This window comes from Conger conger, chromosome 10 (genome assembly GCF_963514075.1).
Source record: "Conger conger chromosome 10, fConCon1.1, whole genome shotgun sequence".
NCBI classification, from domain to species: Eukaryota; Metazoa; Chordata; class Actinopteri; order Anguilliformes; family Congridae; genus Conger; species Conger conger.
This window is the reverse complement of record NC_083769.1, coordinates 7730173-7756733: the sequence shown is the minus strand read 5'-3', so window position 1 is coordinate 7756733 and position 26561 is coordinate 7730173. Positions and strand designations below refer to the sequence as shown.

Here is a 26561-nt window from a genome sequence, read left to right as displayed (position 1 = left end):
TCTGATTTGCTGAAGTTGCAAGAAATGGTCACTCGAGTGACTGGTAGAATGTGGTACCCGTCAGTGTAAAATGTATGCTAAAGAGTAGGACTCCCTTCCCTGATGTGTACAACTCATACTTACCTGGCAGGGGAGATACCATGATCAAGAAGGTGGTTCACCCAGGGCGAGGCTCAGCCATTGCACTCCGGCTGTGCTGACCCCTGCGAATTCCCCAAATGTGGGAATCTCGACCGCATAATTTCTGGTAGTGGGGACTGCGTTCGCGCTCTCCCCTGATTCATTGGTTTAAAGTCAGTTCTTTTTTACTCTGCCTGTCAGAGCGTTTTTTAATTCTGAAGGTCATCCGTTAGTAACATGTTTCAGATTGTAGTATTTGCTTTGGTTGTTAATTAATATAAGTTTTACTCCAGTGTCGGTCATAGTTACTGCACAATATTTTGTACAAACGCGTTTGTTTGTTTGATGACATTACTACGGAGCCTGGTCCCGTTAGCTTTTTTCCAAGATGTCTTTGCACAGGGGGCGCTGTTGCACTATGCCAAACGCAGTATTATCATTTTACTTTTTTACAGCTGGGCCAGGATTTCGAATTCAATTTTATATCAGGTGTTTTTCAAATTCCTGTCATATTGGCTTCTTTCTTAGGCCAATACTTTCTTACTATTTGTATGGAGCGAGCATCGTTGTGGGAATTCGATTTCGGCATTTGGGCGTAGTGACTTGAAGCCACTTGCGTTGTACGGGACTTGAAATATTCCTATGTAAAACAATTATGTAAAACAGCAGTGTCATTACATTTAAAGTAGTTTTTGAGTTGCAAGTTTGACTACGCTATGTTCTCAGCCCTATCATTGCTGCCAGTATAAATCTTCAATTTAGCACCATGCCATGTGCTTATGGCCAAACCACTCTGAATATGCCCCCATCTCGTCCCATTGTGTTTGTCAGGGCATTTTAGTGCTGAATGTTGAGGTCTGTTAGCGAGATATTTCATTCCTTTTTATATCGTTTTTCAAATTCTTCTTATATTGGCCTTTCAATTTTGAACCTCAATATCTCGTCCATTTCAAAACCAATCTCAATGCCATTTGGGAGGTCTACTGCAATGGCGTCGGGCTCACCGACTTCTGATTTTTGTATAGCTACGTTGCACCATTTATTTTATGGATTACCCCTAAGAGATTAGTATAAAAAAATTAAGATACTTTTTTTTTTGCACAAACATAACTCAATTTAAATCCAAAGGTTCCTGACACAAGACCACTGATTTTGTCCATAATTGAGAATTATAAGTGCCTTTTCTAATGACTGTGCATTTTATTACATTTGAATTAGACCTCAAAATTCGACATTTTGATAAATTTGCAGAGTTGCAGATAAATTGTCAAACTCCAAACTCTGAGATTTTTTTGACTGTGTACACACTGCTGTCATTTCAACATGCCGAAACCAAAATGTTTGAAACATGTCCTTTGTTAAAATCTGACAATGTGCACTTAAACCACATGTTATTTAAAGAGGCAAATAAATAAATGATTGGTCATTATGGAGGGCACTATATTACACGCAACATTATAACATTCATTCCCATAGTGAGAATCAAAGTGATTTGTGTGTGACACTATCATTGAGTGACTGTGAATGCACAGTTAGTTAGCCATGACTCTGTTTAGTGGTCAATTACTTTGAGAACTATGAATAATTATGTATATGTCCATTTACAGTTTAAAAAAGGTCTGCTTTGTTAAGACACACTTTATGGACAAGCTATGTTGAAAGATTGATACGAGAAATGTGGTCCCAAACAGGACACATGTTGGAAAAGTGCAAAATGAGTACATTTTCCTCTAACTTTAATATGCAGAATTACTCTAAGATTATGAATCATTTGAGGGGTTTGAATCTTAAACAATCCGATCTGAATGTTGAACAATCCGATGTTGTTTGACACAGAGTAGATATTGTACATGGCTGTAGCATGTTGTCAGAGGTCTGTGCTGATACACCTTGATGTTAGAGCGGGCTGATGTTCGTGTTTGGGCTGATGAATTTAATTTCCTGCCTTTTGAGGCTTTCAGCAAATGCAAACTTTTTTCTTAAAATACATTTGTTGGTATACATTTATCGTTTTTATGCCTTGGTTAGTATCTCTACATTTAAAGTACATTTTTTCATATCAAGAGCGCAGTTGCAAGTTTGAATGTGGTATGTTCTCAGCCATATCATTGCCACCAGTTTAAATATCGCATTTTGCACCGCGGCTGTTGCTTACGGCCATACCACTCTGAATACGCCCGATCTCGTCTGATCTCGGAAGCTAAGCAGGGTCGGGCCTGGTTAGTACTTGGATGGGAGACCGCCTGGGAATACCAGGTGCTGTAAGCTTTTTCCACGGTGTTTTGTATAGGGGGTGCTGTTTCACAATGTTGAACAATTCATGTACATTATATATTTTTTAAGCCCCCTGAGATTATGCATTCGAAAATGCCAACATTCGGGGAATTTGCAGGAGTCGGCACAGCCGGAGTGCAATGGCTGTGGTACAAAGCACGGCTGGGCTCGGGTAGAACTCCGAGGGACCACCAGGCAATACCAGGCTTTTCAGGATGTTGTTGTGGAGTGCATTTTCCTAATAAATATAGACTAATTCAAATGCTGCCAACAAAAGATCAGATGACCCCTCAGTAATTCCATTTGGGGATGTCTGTTACATCAGTATCTTGAAGAATGGTAGTTTGTAACATTTAGTGCACAACTCCAAACGGGATCTGGATTCAGTGATGTATCCAGGGCACTCTTTCTGACTGGGGGAGTTCATACCGGTGCATTGTGGGAAGATAGAAAAAAAGGCACATCAGGTGATTGTGGAAAAAAATAGACAGTTGACCTATCTGAACTACTTACTGGGTTGAAAGTGGTAATCATCTGATTTGCTGAAGTTGCAAGAAATGGTCACTCGAGTGACTGGTAGAATGTGGTACCCGTCAGTGTAAAATGTATGCTAAAGAGTAGGACTCCCTTCCCTGATGTGTACAACTCATACTTACCTGGCAGGGGAGATACCATGATCAAGAAGGTGGTTCACCCAGGGCGAGGCTCAGCCATTGCACTCCGGCTGTGCTGACCCCTGCGAATTCCCCAAATGTGGGAATCTCGACCGCATAATTTCTGGTAGTGGGGACTGCGTTCGCGCTCTCCCCTGATTCATTGGTTTAAAGTCAGTTCTTTTTTACTCTGCCTGTCAGAGCGTTTTTTAATTCTGAAGGTCATCCGTTAGTAACATGTTTCAGATTGTAGTATTTGCTTTGGTTGTTAATTAATATAAGTTTTACTCCAGTGTCGGTCATAGTTACTGCACAATATTTTGTACAAACGCGTTTGTTTGTTTGATGACATTACTACGGAGCCTGGTCCCGTTAGCTTTTTTCCAAGATGTCTTTGCACAGGGGGCGCTGTTGCACTATGCCAAACGCAGTATTATCATTTTACTTTTTTACAGCTGGGCCAGGATTTCGAATTCAATTTTATATCAGGTGTTTTTCAAATTCCTGTCATATTGGCTTCTTTCTTAGGCCAATACTTTCTTACTATTTGTATGGAGCGAGCATCGTTGTGGGAATTCGATTTCGGCATTTGGGCGTAGTGACTTGAAGCCACTTGCGTTGTACGGGACTTGAAATATTCCTATGTAAAACAATTATGTAAAACAGCAGTGTCATTACATTTAAAGTAGTTTTTGAGTTGCAAGTTTGACTACGCTATGTTCTCAGCCCTATCATTGCTGCCAGTATAAATCTTCAATTTAGCACCATGCCATGTGCTTATGGCCAAACCACTCTGAATATGCCCCCATCTCGTCCCATTGTGTTTGTCAGGGCATTTTAGTGCTGAATGTTGAGGTCTGTTAGCGAGATATTTCATTCCTTTTTATATCGTTTTTCAAATTCTTCTTATATTGGCCTTTCAATTTTGAACCTCAATATCTCGTCCATTTCAAAACCAATCTCAATGCCATTTGGGAGGTCTACTGCAATGGCGTCGGGCTCACCGACTTCTGATTTTTGTATAGCTACGTTGCACCATTTATTTTATGGATTACCCCTAAGAGATTAGTATAAAAAAATTAAGATACTTTTTTTTTTGCACAAACATAACTCAATTTAAATCCAAAGGTTCCTGACACAAGACCACTGATTTTGTCCATAATTGAGAATTATAAGTGCCTTTTCTAATGACTGTGCATTTTATTACATTTGAATTAGACCTCAAAATTCGACATTTTGATAAATTTGCAGAGTTGCAGATAAATTGTCAAACTCCAAACTCTGAGATTTTTTTGACTGTGTACACACTGCTGTCATTTCAACATGCCGAAACCAAAATGTTTGAAACATGTCCTTTGTTAAAATCTGACAATGTGCACTTAAACCACATGTTATTTAAAGAGGCAAATAAATAAATGATTGGTCATTATGGAGGGCACTATATTACACGCAACATTATAACATTCATTCCCATAGTGAGAATCAAAGTGATTTGTGTGTGACACTATCATTGAGTGACTGTGAATGCACAGTTAGTTAGCCATGACTCTGTTTAGTGGTCAATTACTTTGAGAACTATGAATAATTATGTATATGTCCATTTACAGTTTAAAAAAGGTCTGCTATGTTAAGACACACTTTATGGACAAGCTATGTTGAAAGATTGATACGAGAAATGTGGTCCCAAACAGGACACATGTTGGAAAAGTGCAAAATGAGTACATTTTCCTCTAACTTTAATATGCAGAATTACTCTAAGATTATGAATCATTTGAGGGGTTTGAATCTTAAACAATCCGATCTGAATGTTGAACAATCCGATGTTGTTTGACACAGAGTAGATATTGTACATGGCTGTAGCATGTTGTCAGAGGTCTGTGCTGATACACCTTGATGTTAGAGCGGGCTGATGTTCGTGTTTGGGCTGATGAATTTAATTTCCTGCCTTTTGAGGCTTTCAGCAAATGCAAACTTTTTTCTTAAAATACATTTGTTGGTATACATTTATCGTTTTTATGCCTTGGTTAGTATCTCTACATTTAAAGTACATTTTTTCATATCAAGAGCGCAGTTGCAAGTTTGAATGTGGTATGTTCTCAGCCATATCATTGCCACCAGTTTAAATATCGCATTTTGCACTGCGGCTGTTGCTTACGGCCATACCACTCTGAATACGCCCGATCTCGTCTGATCTCGGAAGCTAAGCAGGGTCGGGCCTGGTTAGTACTTGGATGGGAGACCGCCTGGGAATACCAGGTGCTGTAAGCTTTTTCCACGGTGTTTTGTATAGGGGGTGCTGTTTCACAATATTGAACAATTCATGTACATTATATATTTTTTAAGCCCCCTGAGATTATGCATTCGAAAATGCCAACATTCGGGGAATTTGCAGGAGTCGGCACAGCCGGAGTGCAATGGCTGTGGTACAAAGCACGGCTGGGCTCGGGAAGAACTCCGAGGGACCACCAGGCAATACCAGGCTTTTCAGGATGTTGTTGTGGAGTGCATTTTCCTAATAAATATAGACTAATTCAAATGCTGCCAACAAAAGATCAGATGACCCCTCAGTAATTCCATTTGGGGATGTCTGTTACATCAGTATCTTGAAGAATGGTAGTTTGTAACATTTAGTGCACAACTCCAAACGGGATCTGGATTCAGTGATGTATCCAGGGCACTCTTTCTGACTGGGGGAGTTCATACCGGTGCATTGTGGGAAGATAGAAAAAAAGGCACATCAGGTGATTGTGGAAAAAAATAGACAGTTGACCTATCTGAACTACTTACTGGGTTGAAAGTGGTAATCATCTGATTTGCTGAAGTTGCAAGAAATGGTCACTCGAGTGACTGGTAGAATGTGGTACCCGTCAGTGTAAAATGTATGCTAAAGAGTAGGACTCCCTTCCCTGATGTGTACAACTCATACTTACCTGGCAGGGGAGATACCATGATCAAGAAGGTGGTTCACCCAGGGCGAGGCTCAGCCATTGCACTCCGGCTGTGCTGACCCCTGCGAATTCCCCAAATGTGGGAATCTCGACTGCATAATTTCTGGTAGTGGGGACTGCGTTCGCGCTCTCCCCTGATTCATTGGTTTAAAGTCAGTTCTTTTTTACTCTGCCTGTCAGAGCGTTTTTAATCCTGAAGGTCATCCGTTAGTAACATGTTTCAGATTGTAGTATTTGCTTTGGTTGTTAATTAATATAAGTTTTACTCCAGTGTCGGTCATAGTTACTGCACAATATTTTGTACAAATGTGTTTGTTTGATGACATTACTACGGAGCCTGGTCCCGTTAGCTTTTTTCCAAGATGTCTTTGCACAGGGGGCGCTGTTGCACTATGCCAAACGCAGTATTATCATTTTACTTTTTTACAGCTGGGCCAGGATTTCGAATTCAATTTTATATCAGGTGTTTTTCAAATTCCTGTCATATTGGCTTCTTTCTTAGGCCAATACTTTCTTACTATTTGTATGGAGCGAGCATCGTTGTGGGAATTCGATTTCGGCATTTGGGCGTAGTGACTTGAAGCCACTTGCGTTGTACGGGACTTGAAATATTCCTATGTAAAACAATTATGTAAAACAGCAGTGTCATTACATTTAAAGTAGTTTTTGAGTTGCAAGTTTGACTACGCTATGTTCTCAGCCCTATCATTGCTGCCAGTATAAATCTTCAATTTAGCACCATGCCATGTGCTTATGGCCAAACCACTCTGAATATGCCCCCATCTCGTCCCATTGTGTTTGTCAGGGCATTTTAGTGCTGAATGTTGAGGTCTGTTAGCGAGATATTTCATTCCTTTTTATATCGTTTTTCAAATTCTTCTTATATTGGCCTTTCAATTTTGAACCTCAATATCTCGTCCATTTCAAAACCAATCTCAATGCCATTTGGGAGGTCTACTGCAATGGCGTCGGGCTCACCGACTTCTGATTTTTGTATAGCTACGTTGCACCATTTATTTTATGGATTACCCCTAAGAGATTAGTATAAAAAAATTAAGATACTTTTTTTTTTTTGCACAAACATAACTCAATTTAAATCCAAAGGTTCCTGACACAAGACCACTGATTTTGTCCATAATTGAGAATTATAAGTGCCTTTTCTAATGACTGTGCATTTTATTACATTTGAATTAGACCTCAAAATTCGACATTTTGATAAATTTGCAGAGTTGCAGATAAATTGTCAAACTCCAAACTCTGAGATTTTTTTGACTGTGTACACACTGCTGTCATTTCAACATGCCGAAACCAAAATGTTTGAAACATGTCCTTTGTTAAAATCTGACAATGTGCACTTAAACCACATGTTATTTAAAGAGGCAAATAAATAAATGATTGGTCATTATGGAGGGCACTATATTACACGCAACATTATAACATTCATTCCCATAGTGAGAATCAAAGTGATTTGTGTGTGACACTATCATTGAGTGACTGTGAATGCACAGTTAGTTAGCCATGACTCTGTTTAGTGGTCAATTACTTTGAGAACTATGAATAATTATGTATATGTCCATTTACAGTTTAAAAAAGGTCTGCTATGTTAAGACACACTTTATGGACAAGCTATGTTGAAAGATTGATACGAGAAATGTGGTCCCAAACAGGACACATGTTGGAAAAGTGCAAAATGAGTACATTTTCCTCTAACTTTAATATGCAGAATTACTCTAAGATTATGAATCATTTGAGGGGTTTGAATCTTAAACAATCCGATCTGAATGTTGAACAATCCGATGTTGTTTGACACAGAGTAGATATTGTACATGGCTGTAGCATGTTGTCAGAGGTCTGTGCTGATACACCTTGATGTTAGAGCGGGCTGATGTTCGTGTTTGGGCTGATGAATTTAATTTCCTGCCTTTTGAGGCTTTCAGCAAATGCAAACTTTTTTCTTAAAATACATTTGTTGGTATACATTTATCGTTTTTATGCCTTGGTTAGTATCTCTACATTTAAAGTACATTTTTTCATATCAAGAGCGCAGTTGCAAGTTTGAATGTGGTATGTTCTCAGCCATATCATTGCCACCAGTTTAAATATCGCATTTTGCACCGCGGCTGTTGCTTACGGCCATACCACTCTGAATACGCCCGATCTCGTCTGATCTCGGAAGCTAAGCAGGGTCGGGCCTGGTTAGTACTTGGATGGGAGACCGCCTGGGAATACCAGGTGCTGTAAGCTTTTTCCACGGTGTTTTGTATAGGGGGTGCTGTTTCACAATGTTGAACAATTCATGTACATTATATATTTTTTAAGCCCCCTGAGATTATGCATTCGAAAATGCCAACATTCGGGGAATTTGCAGGAGTCGGCACAGCCGGAGTGCAATGGCTGTGGTACAAAGCACGGCTGGGCTCGGGTAGAACTCCGAGGGACCACCAGGCAATACCAGGCTTTTCAGGATGTTGTTGTGGAGTGCATTTTCCTAATAAATATAGACTAATTCAAATGCTGCCAACAAAAGATCAGATGACCCCTCAGTAATTCCATTTGGGGATGTCTGTTACATCAGTATCTTGAAGAATGGTAGTTTGTAACATTTAGTGCACAACTCCAAACGGGATCTGGATTCAGTGATGTATCCAGGGCACTCTTTCTGACTGGGGGAGTTCATACCGGTGCATTGTGGGAAGATAGAAAAAAAGGCACATCAGGTGATTGTGGAAAAAAATAGACAGTTGACCTATCTGAACTACTTACTGGGTTGAAAGTGGTAATCATCTGATTTGCTGAAGTTGCAAGAAATGGTCACTCGAGTGACTGGTAGAATGTATGCTAAAGAGTAGGACTCCCTTCCCTGATGTGTACAACTCATACTTACCTGGCAGGGGAGATACCATGATCAAGAAGGTGGTTCACCCGTTTAAATATTGCATTTTGTGCCATGATTGTTGTTGACGGCCATACCATTCTGCATGCACCTGGTCTTGGAAGCTAAGCTGGTTTGGGCCTGGTTAGTACTTGGATGGGAGACAGCCTGGGCATACCTGGTGCTGTAAGCATTTTCACAATATTTTGTATAGGGGATGCTGTTTCCCAATGTTGAGCAATTCTTGTACATTGTATGTTCTTTAAACCCATTGAGATTTTGCATTTGGGGAATTTGCAGGAGTCAGAGCATTTTGTTCTTTTGTTATTTTCTGCTCTTTTTCTCAGTCCATTCTCCTCTCCTCCCCATTTTCCTCCTTTTTTCTGGACGGGCTGCAAGGCTTGGGTTCAGTACGTGGCTTGACCGCGGCTGGCTCGACCTTGTTGCCCAGCGGAACACCCCGGAAACCCAGATCAGTTGCACATAGCTGCACTGATCAGGAGCCAGAGCCAGAGCCAGGGCCTGCTGCCTGGAGGAGCCTGCAACCGAGCCTGCTGCCTGGAGGAGCCCGGAGCCAGGGCCTGCTGCCTGGAGGAGCGCGGAGCCAGGGCTTGCTGCCTGGAGGAGCATGGAGCCAGAGCCTGGAGCCTGACCCCGCAGAGGGAGCCAGAGGAGACCTGCAATCAGCTGAGTTTCTATGCGCCAGACCCCAGATTCTCAGGGGAGTAATATTGGAGGAGGTTGCACTACAGCCTTCTCCCTTTCCAGTTTTAGTTTCTTGGAGTTTTTTTCTCAGTTAAACCCAACTAAATACCTGTTCCTTTTTTCCCCTTTTTCTTTCACCCTTATTTTGATTTTGAACCTCTATTTTATTTTTATTTCTATTGTGAGTGTTTCCCTACCCCCTTTCCTTTCTCCACCCTTCCCCCTTCTCCCCATTCCCCCTCCTCCCCCCACCTTCTCATTCCACCTACCTGCACACCCAAAACATCATGGAGAACCAGCGAGCACCCGGCACGAGAAGGCACAACGCAGTCAGATTTATCCACAACCTCACAGACCCGGAACCATCACTCACACGCCTGGAGTTCAGCAGAGCAGTGCTGCAGAGAGGTTTGGGCTTCGCTCCATCTGACTTGAACTGCCTGTTCAAGCTGCCTGGTCCTAGGGACATATTTGAAACCAGTTTTAAGAATGCACAGACACTAGAGATGTTTTGGAATCAGTACAGACAGAAAGCCACACAAACACCACTGAACAAATTCACAGTAGACGCACTCACTGACAGGGAGGTTAAGGTTATCACAGTTTTATTTTATCCTGAATCAGTTTCAGACTATGACATTTAATTTTGGTTAAGCAGACACGGCACACTGGTATCGGACGTGAGACGGGTATACGACGAGGACGGGGTGTGGACAGGCGCCAGAAAATGGTTAGTCCGTCTGCACCCAGACGACACATCCATCGGGGGGGTCAGGCATTTACCCAGCACCATCACTTTGGGACAGAACAGGGGACAATCTTTTAATAATGGGATGCCAAAACTTTGCTGCACCTGTGGGAACCTAGGGCACCTTGCAGCAGCATGCACGGTGATTAAATGTAAAAATTGTGGAGCGGAGCACCAGACAAACAAATGCACAGAGGCACGGAGGTGTAATCTATGTGGGAGCCAGGAGCATGTTCTCAGGGACTGTCCATCCTCATATGCCAACAAAACAAGAGCATGCACAGACAGCAACGCACAACAGGGCACAGACCACCCTCCACAGGACACAGCACCCCCTCCACAGAACACAGCACCACCCTCAGAGGACACAGCACCACCCCCACAGAACACAACCAACACAAACCCACAAATACACGATGCAACCACAGAACCTGCACAGACCCCCACCCCACTCAGCACCCCACCACCACAGAACAACTCACCCCTACACCACAGACCGAGACCGAACCCGACACAGCAGACCAGCTCCCAAACCCCTCACAGACGGAGACGGTAGGACTAGACACACAGACAGACTCACTCCCGTGTGGAAATCCTGGACAGTATACGACACAAGACTCCCCTTCCACCACCACAGACACAGAACATCTAGAAGTCAAGAGTGAGGACGAGGAGATCGAGATCACAGACAGCACACCCTCCACTCTGCCCACAGACACAGACAACACAACAGACACACTGTCACCAGACATCTTTGGAAAAAGAAAAAGAGACCCCCGACCACGGGAAAGGAAAAGAACTACCACCACCTCCACCAATCAGAACACAGAACCAGAACCCACACAAGCAGAAAAACAACCCCTACCACCACCACTACCACCACCACCAGAAAAACAGCCACCACCGCCACCCCCACAGACAGTGGAACCGCCGACACAACCTGACAAACCAGCACAGCCAGTAAAACACGCACAGACGGACCACTACCCAAATACCCCCCAAACCCGTAGTCACCCCAAGGACACACCGCTCCTCTGGGAAAACGATGACAGAACCAGCACAACCAGCACCAGCAAAACCCACCAGACCCAGAACTTCACACAGCACACCTGACAAAGACGACGCACCTGAACTGGACTACGTATGGGGAGAAGTTATAGACAGGACGGTCAAATTACAACACCCACAGTCACGACCACCCCCACAGACACGCGTATCTAGGGAAACACTCCGACTCACCTTTACAACTTTACATTGACACCCGCCCAGACACAGCTGGACCAGTGCACGCTTCGCAGGCAGCCCTGGGTGCGTCGAGAGCCGGTAAGCCAGCCACTCCCCTCACCACTTCTCCAAACCACCCGGGGGGGGTCCTCCAGAATCTAGAACAGGGAAAGGGCAGAAGTAAATATCACCTCCCGTGATCAGCTATGGATTGGATGCAGTACCATACATATACCACTGTACTAGTTACCACTACAACAACAATCATGAGTACATTAAACATCCTCACATTAAACGTACGCAGTATTCACAACAATAAGAAAAGGGCAGACGTCATGGCATTCCTCACAACACTAAACACAGACATTTTATGTTTACAAGAGTGTAGAATCCCCTTTTTAACAGATTACATAGATTATCAGAACGAATGGGCCATAGGGGATTCGGTGTGGTTGGGTTCGAGTGTGGCATGTGCAGATGGGGTAGCAATATTAATCAAGAATAACTCAGTCAAGATAACCCAGAAAAAAGTGGTGGAGGCAGGAAGGATTTTAGCAGTTGAACTTGTTTATAACAATTTTCACTTCAAGGTTATTAATGTTTATGCACCCGCAAACCAAAATGAGCGCACAGCCTTTTTCCCCAAGCTGCGTCCAATCCTTTTGGGAAACCTCCCCGTCGTGATGGCAGGGGACTTCAACTGTGCCCTGAGGGATGAGGATCGGAGCCGGCCGTGGAGGGGACCGCTCGAGTCGGGAGCTGGCGTCAGTCATAGCGGACTACTCCCTCACTGACGCCGGTCGGGACCTGGTGCCACGCTACACGTGGGTGAGTTCCTGTGGCAAATCCTTTTCCCGGATAGACCTCCTCCTTCTGAGCCATCAGATACAATCACAGAACATCACAGCACAAACAGTCTTCTTTTCAGATCACAAAGCACTCACCATCCAGATTACAATACCAGCACAAACACACAGGGGGAGAGGAATCTGGAAACTAAACACATCACTACTAGAGGACAAAGCAATAAAACAGGCATACATCAATAGACTACAAGAATGGGCATCACTCAAGGAACTCTTCACGTCACCCGTAGAATGGTGGGAAATGGTCAAGACACGCACTAAGGGTTACTTCATCACGGCAGGACGCAGGCAGGCACAGAAAAGGAGGGAACAAACAAAAAAATTGCACAGCACACTCCAACGATTAGCAGCACTACAGGCACATGGATTCCAGGTCGCACAAGAAATCACACAGGCCAAACACAACCTCTCAGCACTCTAAAGACAGGAGCAGGAAAAAATTAGACATCAAAGCAGAGTTCAACACCTAGAACAAAATGAAAAATGCACCCGTTACTTTTTTAGGAAGATAAAGAACAAAAAGTATCACATACAGACATTACTAGACAACACAGGACAAATCATCACGGGTGAACAGAATATACACAACTACATCAGGGCATTCTACACTGATCTGTATAGCACAAAGCACATGGATGAGCACATGGTGGACACATACCTACAAGACATCCCAGCCATAGCACCCCGGGCAGGAGAAAGAGAGGAGGAGGAGAGTCTGTCCGTGGAGGAGCTCACCCGACGGGCTCCCGGCCGAGTACTACCAAACCTTTTGGGAACACCTCAAGGTAGATTTAACATCGGTGCTCTCCGCGGTGTACAGTGAGGGCCGGTTGGCCCCCTCGATGACAGAGAGCGTCATCACCCTTATTTACAAGGGCAAGGGTGATGAGCGTAGCCTGAAAAACTGGAGGCCTATTAACCTCTTGGGGGCCGACTACAAGCTCTTGGCGAAGGCCCTCATGTACAGGCTCCAGGAGACTACCCCTCAGGTCGTGTGTCCGGACCAGGCTTGCGGGGTCCCGGAGAGGTCGACCGCCGATAACCTGGTACTCATTCGGAACATCATGGCCCACTCTGTCGAACGGTCGAAACCATTTTGCATGTTTAATCTAGATCAGGAGAAGGCCTTCGACAGAGTGGGCCATAGCTACATGTTTAAGGTCCTGGAGGCAATGAACCTCCCTCTTGGTCTTAGAAAATGGATTCACATCATCTATCAAAACAACACAGCAAAAATACTGGTTAATGGACACATTACAGAACACTTTCCCATACACTCAGGGGTTCGACAGGGTTGCCCACTTTCTGCACTACTGTACATACACTGCCTGGAACCACTCTTACACAAAATCAGGACAAACACAGACATCACCGGCTACACACTCCCACGGTGCACAGAAAAACTCATCACACTTTTCTGCACTGAACAAATCATTAGGACTCTGGACCACTTCTGCACAGCCACAGCCGCAATAATAAACAAGACCAAGAGCGAGGTGTTTGTGTCCAGGGCCTGGACGGTCGACCAGGTCCTGTCGGACACATTTCCCATCCGTACATCCGTGAACATCCTTGGCGTCACGTTCGACAGGACCAACTCCTGGGGTCGGAGCTGGGCCAGGACCCTCGGCCAGGCTCGAGCTAAGACCTGCAGTTGGAGTTCCAGGGCACTGTCAATGACGGGGAGAATCCTCATAGTACAGACTATCCTTTACCCGATCCTCGCCTATGTTGGAAAGAGCATATTGAGAAACAAATAAACAAAATTGTCTTTGGTTTTGTCTGGGAGAGTAGGCAGGAGAGGGTAAAGAGGCTGATCATGTGGAAGGACCCTAGGAACGGGGGTAGAGGCATGCAAAACGTCGCAGAACTGATCAGGATGCAGAGCCTCGCCTACCACATCAACTCCATAAAAAACCGCAGTCACAAAACTGGATACATGACCCGTTTTTACTTCACCACCAGCTTAAGACCCCTGGGGCTCTGCATCCTGGATCACAGGCACCCCTACTCCTGGGACCCCCCCCCAGCCCTACACGCCACTCCGCCGGTACATCTACACAGCACTTCTGCACACTGCACAGCTCACTCACTGGACATTTCAGGAAATCAAAAACACCACAAATGCACAGAAACATTTACACAGACCCGACAACACGACCCACAGCACAGCCACTACAGTTTGGAAAAACATCAATCACCCATGCCTTCTGAACACACAGAAAGACCTGGCGTGGCTGGCTGTGCTGAAAGCTCTCCCCACCAGGGCGTTCATGTTCAGGAGGAGCTTGGCCCTGGCGGAGACATGCCTGTACCCTCGCTGTAATGGAAAGGAAACCAGAGATCACCTCCTGTGGCACTGCAGAAAAGCCAAATCTATCTGGCAATCCATTTTCACTTTCCTGGACACATACACAGACACATTGACCCTCCGGGATATCCTCCTCGGCCCCCGCAACGGGATCACATCTGCTGAGGAGGAGATTGCCTGGAGGGTGATCAAGATCACCAAGCACACTTTATGGGACACACGCAACATCATGTTTTTCCAAAAACAGGAACTGCACAACATCATCTTCCCCCGTCAGATCACCAACCACATCAAGGACTACTATCACCTGGGGAGGTTCACAGGGATGACAACCTGCTCCTCGCGAGGGATTTAATCATCCACTCCGGGGAGTGGAGGTCCCCCTTGTGCCTTCTCAGTCTCGACCAAGAAAAGGCATTTGACTGGGTGAGTCATGTGTGCTTGGAGAGAGTGCTGGAGAAAATGAACATTCCTGGCCCCCTCCTGTGCTGGACAGAAATCTGTCTGACAGACATAATGGGCAGAGTGGTTATCAATCAGCAGCCCTCTGCCCTGTTTGATGTCAGGTCTGGCGTCAGGCAGGGGTGCCCTCTAGCATCTCTCCTGTACGTCATCTACCTTCCTCCAGGCCATCAGGGCCAATCCAGGGGTGGTGGGCTATCCACTCCCTGGAGCTGGGGGGGAACGGTTTAAGGTGATGGCGTACATGGATGACATTTCCATCGTCGCCACAGATAGTCGGTCGGTTGCTTGTGCCATCAAGGTGTTGGACGACTTCTGTGTGGCCACTGGCGCCCTGGTCAACAGGGACAAGAGTGAACTGTTTCTGTCTCCACATTGAAGTGAGGAGCTGACCGTTTCCTTCCCTGTGCGTAGGAATACCATCAAGCTCCTGGGGGTGACCTTCCAGGCTGACAGAGGAGGGAGAATCAGCTGGGAGGGAGCCCTCCGCCATGTCCAAAACAAAATCCGGAGCTGGAGTGCACGGCCCTTGACCATAGCAGGTAAGATCCTTGTCCTGAAGGCAATTGTCCTACCCATTCTGCTCTATGTGGGGAGGGTGTTTCCCCCAGACAAAGCCACCGGGAAGCTAATTACCCAGATGGCCTTCCGCTTTGTCTGGGGGAGCACCATGGAAAAGCTAAAACGCGTCACCCTCCTCAGACATATCTGAACTACTTACTGGGTTAAAAGCGGTAATCTGATTTGCCGAAGTTGCAAGAAATGGTCACTCGAGTGACTGGTAGAATGTGGTACCCGTCAGTGTAAAATGTATGCTAAAGAGTAGGACTCCCTTCCCTGATGCGTACAACTCATACTTACCTGGCAGGGGAGATACCTCGTGTTTCTTTCTTGCTGGAGCACTGCACCCCACCCCACCCCACCCCACCCCACCCCACCCCATCCCATCTCCACACCACGCACTGGAGCATCCACTCCCCCTTTGTCCCAGCCTGACAGCTTACCCCCCACAACACAAACACTGCCAATCCTTCCCTGCAGCACAACACCGGTAACCCCCACCTCAACAGCACCCCCTGTCACCCAACCCATCGTCACCACAATTAAAGAGGAGCCTGACTCCGACACCCCCATCGTGGTGGAGGGGTCAGACTCCTCATCTGCAGACTCGGACACTAATTCCATCACTCCGTGGCAAAAACCAAAAAGAAAGGGAAAACGCATCAGATCACCCAGCCAGCCTCCAAACCCAGCAATAGCACGCCAACCAATCAATGCAAAAAGACAAACAGTACAATCAAACACAAAACCGGTTTACAATTCCAAATCTTTTGCCAGGCCCAATCCCCTTCCCAAACCTGCTACTCACCCACCAAAATCTGTACACCACTTGTGCACGCTTCATGCTTCACCCCCACTCCATCAGGGTCCAGCCACCCCCCGGTCCGGACTCTCAAAAGGGGGTGACAACATCCCCGGGAGGGCCTGGGAGGAGGCCTGGGGCAAGAACAACCACCCCCACCTCTCCAGGACGGAACCTCCCAGGCAGTCAGGAGGGGAGACCCATGGGATCAGGGGGTGAGTAGGCACCACAATAACCCGGACACAATTTTTAACACAATCAACCAAATCTGTCAGAACATGGCAAACAGCCATACCGGATCATCAGACACACACAAACAATAAACATTATGGTACACAACTTCACACTTACCACACACAACACTAGCAGTATCAGACACCCCGACAAACGCACCACTGTTTTCTCCATTCTATCACAGATCCCCTCAGATGTCGTCCTGCTCCAGGAATGTGGAATTCCGTTTCGGGAGTGGGATGGCGCTCTGGGGGAGGAATGGAGAATGGGAGACTCTCTCTGGTCTGGCTCTAACATCGCCAGAGCTGATGGGGTCAGCACGTTGATGAAAAATCCCTATGTTAAAATAACAGCGCATAGCATTGTGGAGAGTGGGCGAATCCTCATCACCGATCTCAAGGTCGGGGGTTCCCTACTCAGGGTCATCAACGTGTACGGCCCCACCAGCATGGCCGAGAGAGTCTCCCATTTCACTAAACTATCACCGCTGTTACACTGCACAATGCCCGTCGTCATAGGGGGAGATTTCAACTGTGCATTAAGAGATGAGGACCACAGCAAACCAAGACCGGATCGCTCCGGCACCCTGCTGCGGTCCCTCATCGAGGATTTCTCCCTCTGCGACGCCGGGGGCGCCTCTCCTCCCCAGCACACGTTTGTGAGACTAGCGGTGGTAAATTTAGATTTTGAAAAGGCTTATGATTGGGTCTCGCACCAGTACATGTTCGCTGTGCTGCAAAAAATGGGTTTTCCGGCCAGGTTCATAGCACGTGTGGGGCTGCTGTACGCTGGGGCGAAGAGCACTTTCCTGGTTAATGGGTTTCAGAGTAGTGCAGTGTCAGTAAACTGCGGTGTCCGCCAAGGGTGCCCGTTATCCCCTCTCCTGTTCGTCTGCTGTATGGAACCACTGGCACAGGTCCTGAGAAGGGACACCTGGATTTCGGGGCTGAAAATCCCAGGGGGTGGGGGGAGGGAGGCCAGGTGTATCCTGTACATGGATGATGTCACCATTTTAACAGTGGATGGGGTGTCGGTAACCAGAATTTTAAAGAAAACAGAACTATATGGGAAAGCATTCGGAGCAAAATTAAATACAGACAAGGCTGTGGTGAAACTGTATGGACAGTGGGGGGAGGCAGAGAGGCGGGAACTCCCCTTAAAAGAGAGTGGGGGGGTTATAAAAGTTTTAGGGGTAGAGTTTGATTCAGAGGGACTGGGAGGGAGCAATTGGGAAAACATTTTAAAGAAAGTGGAAAAAAAGGTCCAGTTCTGGCAGTTGAGGCAATTGACTACGGAGGGAAAAATTTTAATTATTAAGTCTGTGTTGTTGCCGTTGTTGTTGTTCGTGGGTGTTGTGTTTGTACCGTCACGTTCTGTTCTGTCTCGGCTGGACCGTGTTGTTTTTCGTCGTTTTTTATGGGGAGGGGGATGGGAACGGATCCGGAGGGAGTGGGTGAAAAGAGCTGGAGGGCAAGGGGGGAGGGGGGTTCCCGATTTGTATTGATTTTTAATGTGTAGGTTTGTCTCGTTACATGTGTCTTTATGTGTGTCTTTGTCTACTAAAGCAGGTTTCTTTGTTCGGTTTTTTATGGGGGGTTATTTTAGGCGACTGGAAATAGTGAAAGTGCCGCTGACAGTACCGGTCGCCTTTGTTACGCCCGGTTTTTATCAGCCAGTACCGGCATTTAAAAAAAAGATTTGGGTTGGAGAAGGAGGGAGAGGAGGTTTTAACTTCTCACCATCTTTTGTTCTCTTTTGTGCAGGCCAGGGATCCGATGTGTCCGGTGCGCGGGCTGGCACTAGGCCAAGCCGAGAGGATTTGGAGCGCGGTGACCCATCCGGACCTGTTTAACCGACACAAAGAAATGGCCTGGCTAATCGCCCATGGCGTCCTGTCGGTCCGTGCTGTGATGCACGCACGCCGAATGGCGAGGACTGCGGTCTGCCCCCGAGAAGCTTGCTTGGAGCCGGAGACTGTCCGTCACGCCCTGTGGGACTGCGAGTATGCCCAGAGGTTCCGGAGGCTGGCTCTACCGCTGCTCCGGTTTTTCCTGACCGGAGGAATTTTAGACGGGCAGCTGGTGTTGTTTGGTGGGAGCAGGACAGTGCTGGGAGGCCCTAAAGGGAGGACAGCATGGCTGTCTTTAAACGCCTGCAGATGGGGCCTTTGGACGTGCAGGTCTTTCCTCGTGTTGGAGGACCGGGCCTTGTCACCAGAGGAGGCGTGGCTGATCGCGAAGGCCTCCGTAAAGGACTACATGAGGCGGGACTGGAGGAGGCATGGACGAGAGAAGGCACGGAGCATGTGGGGGGCAGACGCTTGGGACGCTGTGGGCCTGGACTGAGACAGATCACAGGAGCCAGGTACTTTGTGTTGGTGAATGGTCTGGGTGGTGTGATATTGTTAAAGACACATTCTGTTCCGTACAAAAGTGGTTGGTTTTAAAGGAAAAATTGTGTATCATTTTGGGTTGTGGTCTGGGGTTTTGTAAGACTTTGCCTTTTAAAAAATAATAATAACAATAATAATTTCTTACATTTTACTGTTTTAGTTTTGTATGTGCTTTATATGTTTTTTATGTATCCATGGATGTTAGTATGTGGTTTTTGTGTGTGTTTTATGTCGTAAATTATTTATGTGTGTATTTATGTATTAAACTGTTTGTATTTATATTTAAGAGGAAAACCTTGACCATGTAATATGTAAACGTGATTTAAACTGTATATCTGTGAAGATACAATAAAATCTTTTAAAAGGAAAAGGTTTGCACAGGTAGGGGAGATACCGTGATCACATGTTTCTTTCTTGCTGTGCCTTTTGTTCAGGTTTCTTTTCAGCTCAGTTAGGCATGTTGCCCACCACTGGGGTTCTAGTGGTGGACCGAGGGCCACTGGGCTGTTTCGTTGCTTTCTAAGAGCATTCTGTGCTCTTTTTCTTAGTTCAAGCTCCAGCATCAGTGGAGGATCATTAACATAGTAAAGCAGGTCCTGTGGGAGACAAGGAACATCAAGGTCTACCAAAAAACAACTGTAGACCTGATCACTCTCTGGAGGAGGATACAAAACCTCCTCCAAGACAGCGTGATCCTGGACTTTCATATCAACAAGACCCTGGCGAGAGAGAAATGGGGGGTGGACCACTGGAAAGAACTGGTTATATAGTCCACCCCCCCAAGAGGGGCAAGAGGTCCTCAACACCTGCTGAACCCGAGCAAGATGGACCCTTTTTTTTAAAATATCCTTGCCTGTCTTGGGTTTTTTTTTTTAACTCACTTTGTTGCTTTCCTTTTGTTTTGATATGATTTTTCGAAAGACTTAGTTTTCATTTGTTTAATCATCTGTTTGCACACCTTTGTTGAAAGTTATGTTTCATTTAATTTAGAATTCTTGTCTAGTTTTGAAAGTGGTGCTTGTTTTTGTTAAAATTATTATTTTGTATTATTGAGTGTGTTTTAAAAAAAGAAAAAAAGATTTTAAATTGAAAGAAATTATAAAAACCAATAAAACAACCTTTTTCTTAGTCCATTCTCCTCCCTTCCCCATTTTCCTCCTTTTTTCTCCCCAACCACAGAACCCGCACAGACCCCCCCTCAGCACCCCGCCACCACAGAACAACCCACCCCTACACCACAGACTGAGAGAGAACCCGACACAGACCAGCCCCCAAACCCCTCACAGATGGAGACAGTTGGACCAGACACACAGACAGACTCATTCCCGTGTGGAAATCCTGGACAGTGCACGACACAAGACAGTACTAGCACCAACTCCCCTTCCACCACTACAGACACTGAACAGATAGAAGTCAAGAGCGAGGACGAGGAGATCGAGATCACAGACAGCACACCCTCCACTCTGCCCACAGATACAGACAACACAACAGACACACTGTCACCAGACATCTTTGGAAAAAGAAAGAGACCCCCGACCACGGGAAAGGAAAATAACTACCACCACCTCCACCAATCAGAACACAGAACCAGAACCCACACAAGCAGAAAAACAACCCCCACCACCACCACTACCACCACCAGAAAAATAGCCACCACCGCCACCTCCACAGACAGTGGAACCGCCGACACAACCTGACAAACCAGCACAGCCAGTAAAACACGCACAGACGGACAGCCCGACCACTACCCAAATACCCCCCTAACCCGTAGTCACCCAAAGGACACACCGCTCCTCTGGGAAAACGATGACAGAACCAGCACAACCAGCACCAGCAAAACCCACCAGACCCAGAACTTCACACAGCACACCTGACAAAGACGACGCACCTGAACTGGACTACATATGGGGAGAAGTTATAGACAGGACGGTCAAATTACAACACCCACAGACACGACCACCCCCACAGACACGCGTATCTAGGGAAACACTCCTACTCACCAAACTTTACATTGACACCTGCCCGGACACAGCTGGACCAGTGCACGCTTCGCAGGCAGCCCTGGGTGCGTCGAGAGCCGGTAAGCCAGCCACACCCCTCACCACTCTACCCGCCAGGTCCTCCTCCAAACCACCCGGGGGGGGGTCCTCCAGAATCTAGAACAGGGAAAGGGCAGAAGTAAATATCACCTCCCGTGATCAGCTATGGACTGGACGCAGTACCATACATACACCACTGTCATTGCACTAGTTACCACTACAACAACAATCATGAGCACATTAAACATCCTCACATTAAACGTACGCAGTATTCACAACAATAAGAAAAGGGCAGACGTCATGGCATTCCTCACAACACAAAACACAGACATTTTATGTTTACAAGAGTGTAGAATCCCCTTTTTAACAGATTACATAGATTATCAGAATGAATGGGCCATAGGGGATTCGGTGTGGTCGGGTTCGAGTGTGGCACGTGCAGATGGGGTGGCAATATTAATCAAGAATAACTCAGTCAAGATAACCCGGAAAAAAGTGGTGGAGGCAGGAAGGATTTTAGCAGTTGAACTTGTTTATAACAATTTTCACTTCAAGGTTATTAATGTTTATGCACCCGCAAACCAAAATGAGCGCACAGCCTTTTTCACCAAGCTGCGTCCAATCCTTTTGGGAAACCTCCCCGTCGTGATGGCAGGGGACTTCAACTGTGCCCTGAGGGATGAGGATCGGAGCCGGCTGTTGAGGGACCGCTCGAGTCGGGAGCTGGCGTCAGTCATAGCGGACTACTCCCTCACTGACGCCGGTCGGGACCTGGTGCCACGCTACACGTGGGTGAGTTCCTGTGGCAAATCCTTTTCCCGGATAGACCTCCTCCTTCTGAGACATCAGATACAATCACAGAACATCACAGCACAAACAGTCTTCTTTTCAGATCACAAAGCACTCACCATCCAGATTACAATACCAGCACAAACACACAGGGGGAGAGGAATCTGGAAACTAAACACATCACTACTAGAGGACAAAGCAATAAAACAGGCATACATCAATAGACGACAAGAATGGGCATCACTCAAGGAACTCTTCACGTCACCCGTAGAATGGTGGGAAATGGTCAAGACACGCACTAAGGGTTACTTCATCACGGCAGGACGCAGGCAGGCACAGAAAAGGAGGGAAGAAACAAAAAAATTGCACAGCACACTCCAACGACTAGCAGCACTACAGGCACAGGGATTCCAGGTCGCACAAGAAATCACACAGGCCAAACACAACCTCTCAGCACTCTATAGACAGGAACAGGAAAAAATTAGACATCAAAGCAGAGTTCAACACCTAGAACAAAATGAAAAATGCACCCGTTACTTTTTTAGGAAGATCAAGAACAAAAAGAATCACATACAGACATTATTGGACAACACAGGACAAATCATCACCTTTGACAGTGCCTTTAAATTTGAGAAGCAAATTAGTGCTGTTGTCAAAGCTGCCTTTTTTCAGTTAAGACAAATAGCCAAGGTCAAGGCCTATCTTTCTCAAAAAGATTTGGAAAGAGTGGTCCATGCTTTTATAACATCTCGGCTGGACTACTGCAATTCTCTATATATAGGCTTAGACCAGTCCTCTCTCTGCCGTCTGCAGCTAGTGCAGAACGCTGCTGCCCGCCTTCTGACTGGCAAAAAAAAAACGGGAGCATATTACACCAGCACTGTCATCCCTACATTGGCTTCCTGTCCGTTACAGGATAAATTTTAAAATTTTATTATTTGTTTTTAAGGCAATGAATGGTCTAGCACCTACATACTTGTCTGAACTCCTCAATATGTATACCCCAGCTAGATCACTTAGATCATGCAATCAGCAACTTTTGGATGTCCCTATGTCGAGGAGAGCTAGGAGGGGTGACCGGGCCTTTGAGGTAGCTGGCCCCAAGTTGTGGAACAGCCTACCGCCACATATTAAATCTGCCCAAAACATAGATATTTTTAAATCCCTGTTAAAAACCCACCTTTTTAGTGAGGCCTTTATGTCAGACATAAATGGGGAATCCAGATGATGTACTTGTATTTCATTTTATTTCATTTCATTTAATTTTATTTCATTTAATTTTATTTCATTTAATTTTATTTCATTTTATTTCATTTTATTTCATTTTATTTCATTTTATCTTTAATTTTATAGCCTGGTTTTGTTTTGTACAGCACTTTGGTCAACCATGGTTGTTTTAAATGTGCTTTATAAATAAAGTTTATTATTATTATTATTATTATCACGGGTGAACAGAATATACACAACCACATCAGGGCATTCTACACTGATCTGTATAGCACAAAGCACATGGATGAGCACATGATGGACACATACCTACAGGACATCCCAGCCATAGCACCCCGGGCAGGAGAAGGAGAGGAGGAGGAGGAGGAGGAGGAGGAGAGTCTGTCCGTGGAGGAGCTCACCCACGTGGTGAAAGGCCTGAACACCGGCAAAACTCCGGGTCCCGACGGGCTCCCGGCCGAGTACTGCCAAACCTTTTGGGAACACCTCAAGGTAGATTTAACATCGGTGCTCTCCGCGGTGTACAGTGAGGGCCGGTTGGCCCCCTCGATGACAGAGAGCGTCATCACCCTTATTTACAAGGGCAAGGGTGATGAGCGTAGCCTGACAAACTGGAGGCATATTGACCTCTTGGGGGCCGACTACAAGCTCTTGGCGAAGGCCCTCATGTACAGGCTCCAGGAGGCTACCCCTCAGGTCGTGGGTCCGGACCAGGCTTGCGGGGTCCCGGAGAGGTCGACCGCCGATAACCTGGTGCTCATTCGGGACATCATGGCCCACTCTGTCGAACGGTCGAAACCTTTTTGCATGTTTAATCTAGATCAGGAGAAGGCCTTCGACAGAGTGGGCCATAGCTACATGTTTAAGGTCCTGGAGGCAATGAACCTCCCTCTTGGTCTTAGAAAATGGATTCACATCATCTATCAAAACAACACAGCAAAAATATTGGTTAATGGACACACTACAGAACACTTTCCCATACACTCAGGGGTTAGACAGGGTTGCCCACTTTCTGCACTACTGTACATACACTGCCTGGAACCACTCTTACACAAAATCAGGACAAACACAGACATCACCGGCTACACACTCCCAGGGTGCACAGAACAACTCAAGGCACTTGCATACATGGACGACATCACACTTTTCTGCACTGAACAAACCTCTGTACAGCACATCATTAGGACTCTGGACCACTTCTGCACAGCCACCTCCGCAATAATTAACAAGACCAAGAGCGAGGTGTTTGTGTCCAGGGCCTGGGCGGTCGACCAGGTCCTGTCGGACACATTTCCCATTCGTACATCCGTGAACATCCTTGGCGTCACGTTCGACAGGACCAACTCCGGGGGCCGGAGCTGGGCCGGGGCCCTCGGCCGGGCTCGAGCTAAGACCTGCAGTTGGAGTTCCAGGGCACTGTCAATGACGGGGAGAATCCTCATAGTACAGACTATCCTTTACCCGATCCTCGCCTATGTCGGAAAGATCTTTCCCCCAGACAAGCATATTGAGAAACAAATTAACAAAATTGTCTTTGGTTTTGTCTGGGGGAGTAGGCAGGAGAGGGTAAAGAGGCTGATCATGTGGAAGGACCCTAGGAACGGGGGTAGAGGCATGCCAAACGTCGCAGAACTGATCAGGATGCAGAGCCTCGCCTACCACATCAACTCCATAAAAAACCGCAGTAACAAAACCGGATACATGACCCGTTTTTACTTCACCACCAGCTTAAGACCCCTGGGGCTCTGCATCCTGGATCACAGGCACCCCTACTCCTGGGACCCCCCCCAGCCCTACAGGTCACTCCGCCGGTACATCTACACAGCACGTCTGCACACTGCACAGCTCACTCACTGGACATTTCAGGAAATCAAAAACACCACAAATGCACAGGAACATTTACACAGACCCGACAACACGACCCACAGCACAGCCACTACAGTTTGGAAAAACATAAATCACCCATGCCTTCTGAACACACAGAAAGACCTGGCGTGGCTAGCTGTGCTGAAAGCTCTCCCCATGTTCAGGAGGAGCTTGGCCCTGGCGGAGACATGCCCGTACCCTCGCTGTAATGGAAAGGAAACCGGAGATCACCTCCTGTGGCACTGCAGAAAGGCCAAATCTATCTGGCAATCCATTTTCACTTTCCTGGACACATACACTGACACACAGTCACTGACCCTCCGGGATATCCTCCTCGGCCCCCGCAACGGGATCACATCTGCTGAGGAGGAGATTGCCTGGAGGGTGATCAACATCACCAAGCACACTTTATGGGACGCACGCAACATCATGTTTTTTCAAAAACAGGAACTTCACAACATCATCATCACCCGGCAGATCACCAACCACATCAAGGACTACTATCACCTGGACTGTCACAAAGCCGGAAAGAGCACCACAAACACAAAATGGAAAATTCACAACAGCACAGAATTACACATATGACACGGACACCCTGGACAATACACCTACAGCCGGACACCTACACTCCCGAAGCCTTCCCTTGGGTAATGTATGTAATGTTTACTGTGTACTGTCTACTGTCTTAATGTATTGTGGTATTGTCTGCGGTCATGTTTAAATGTAACTCTGTTTGTTACTGTCTGACGTTTGCAATGTAAATATGTGTTATGTAAGTAAATGTAAGTAAATGTAAGTAAATGTAAGAATGAATGTAAATGAAATGTAAAAGTGAAAGTAAGTGAAACTCAGTAATGTCTTAATGTATTTTGGTATTGTCTGCGGTCATGTTTAAATGTAACTCTGTTTGTTACTGTTTGACATCTGTAATGTAGATATGTGTTATGTAAGTAAATGTAAGTAAATGTCAGTAAATGTCAGTAAATGTAAGTAAATGTAAGTATGAATGTAAGTATGAATGTAAATGAAATGTAAAAGGGAAAGTAAGTGAAACTCAATAAAAGAAATAACGGTTCACCCAGGGCGAGGCTCAGCCATTGCACTCCGGCTGTGCTGACCCCTGCGAATTCCCCAAATGTGGGAATCTCGACTGCATAATTTCTGGTAGTGGGGACTGCGTTCGCGCTCTCCCCTGATTCATTGGTTTAAAGTCAGTTCTTTTTTACTCTGCCTGTCAGAGCGTTTTTAATCCTGAAGGTCATCCGTTAGTAACATGTTTCAGATTGTAGTATTTGCTTTGGTTGTTAATTAATATAAGTTTTACTCCAGTGTCGGTCATAGTTACTGCACAATATTTTGTACAAACGCGTTTGTTTGTTTGATGACATTACTACGGAGCCTGGTCCCGTTAGCTTTTTTCCAAGATGTCTTTGCACAGGGGGCGCTGTTGCACTATGCCAAACGCAGT

General features: G+C 46.0%; 7 non-coding genes across 7 annotated transcripts; all 7 read left to right on the top strand.

The window, feature by feature from the left end:
• The first annotated feature begins 115 nt into the window (after nt 1–115).
• Nucleotides 116–277, top strand: LOC133139731 (U1 spliceosomal RNA). The gene has a single exon (XR_009709901.1). It is a non-coding gene; the product is annotated as a U1 spliceosomal RNA (small nuclear RNA).
• Nucleotides 278–2269: 1992 nt separating this feature from the next.
• LOC133139771 (5S ribosomal RNA) lies at nt 2270–2388 on the top strand. Its single transcript, XR_009709933.1, has one exon. It is a non-coding gene; the product is annotated as a 5S ribosomal RNA (ribosomal RNA).
• Nucleotides 2389–3042: 654 nt separating this feature from the next.
• Nucleotides 3043–3204, top strand: LOC133139729 (U1 spliceosomal RNA). Its single transcript, XR_009709899.1, has one exon. It is a non-coding gene; the product is annotated as a U1 spliceosomal RNA (small nuclear RNA).
• Nucleotides 3205–5196: 1992 nt separating this feature from the next.
• On the top strand, nt 5197–5315 carry LOC133139770 (5S ribosomal RNA). The gene has a single exon (XR_009709932.1). It is a non-coding gene; the product is annotated as a 5S ribosomal RNA (ribosomal RNA).
• A 654-nt stretch (nt 5316–5969) lies between these two features.
• On the top strand, nt 5970–6131 carry LOC133139701 (U1 spliceosomal RNA). Its single transcript, XR_009709872.1, has one exon. It is a non-coding gene; the product is annotated as a U1 spliceosomal RNA (small nuclear RNA).
• Nucleotides 6132–8120: 1989 nt separating this feature from the next.
• On the top strand, nt 8121–8239 carry LOC133139769 (5S ribosomal RNA). The gene has a single exon (XR_009709931.1). It is a non-coding gene; the product is annotated as a 5S ribosomal RNA (ribosomal RNA).
• A 17881-nt stretch (nt 8240–26120) lies between these two features.
• Nucleotides 26121–26287, top strand: LOC133139746 (U1 spliceosomal RNA). Its single transcript, XR_009709912.1, has one exon. It is a non-coding gene; the product is annotated as a U1 spliceosomal RNA (small nuclear RNA).
• Nucleotides 26288–26561: the final 274 nt, after the last annotated feature.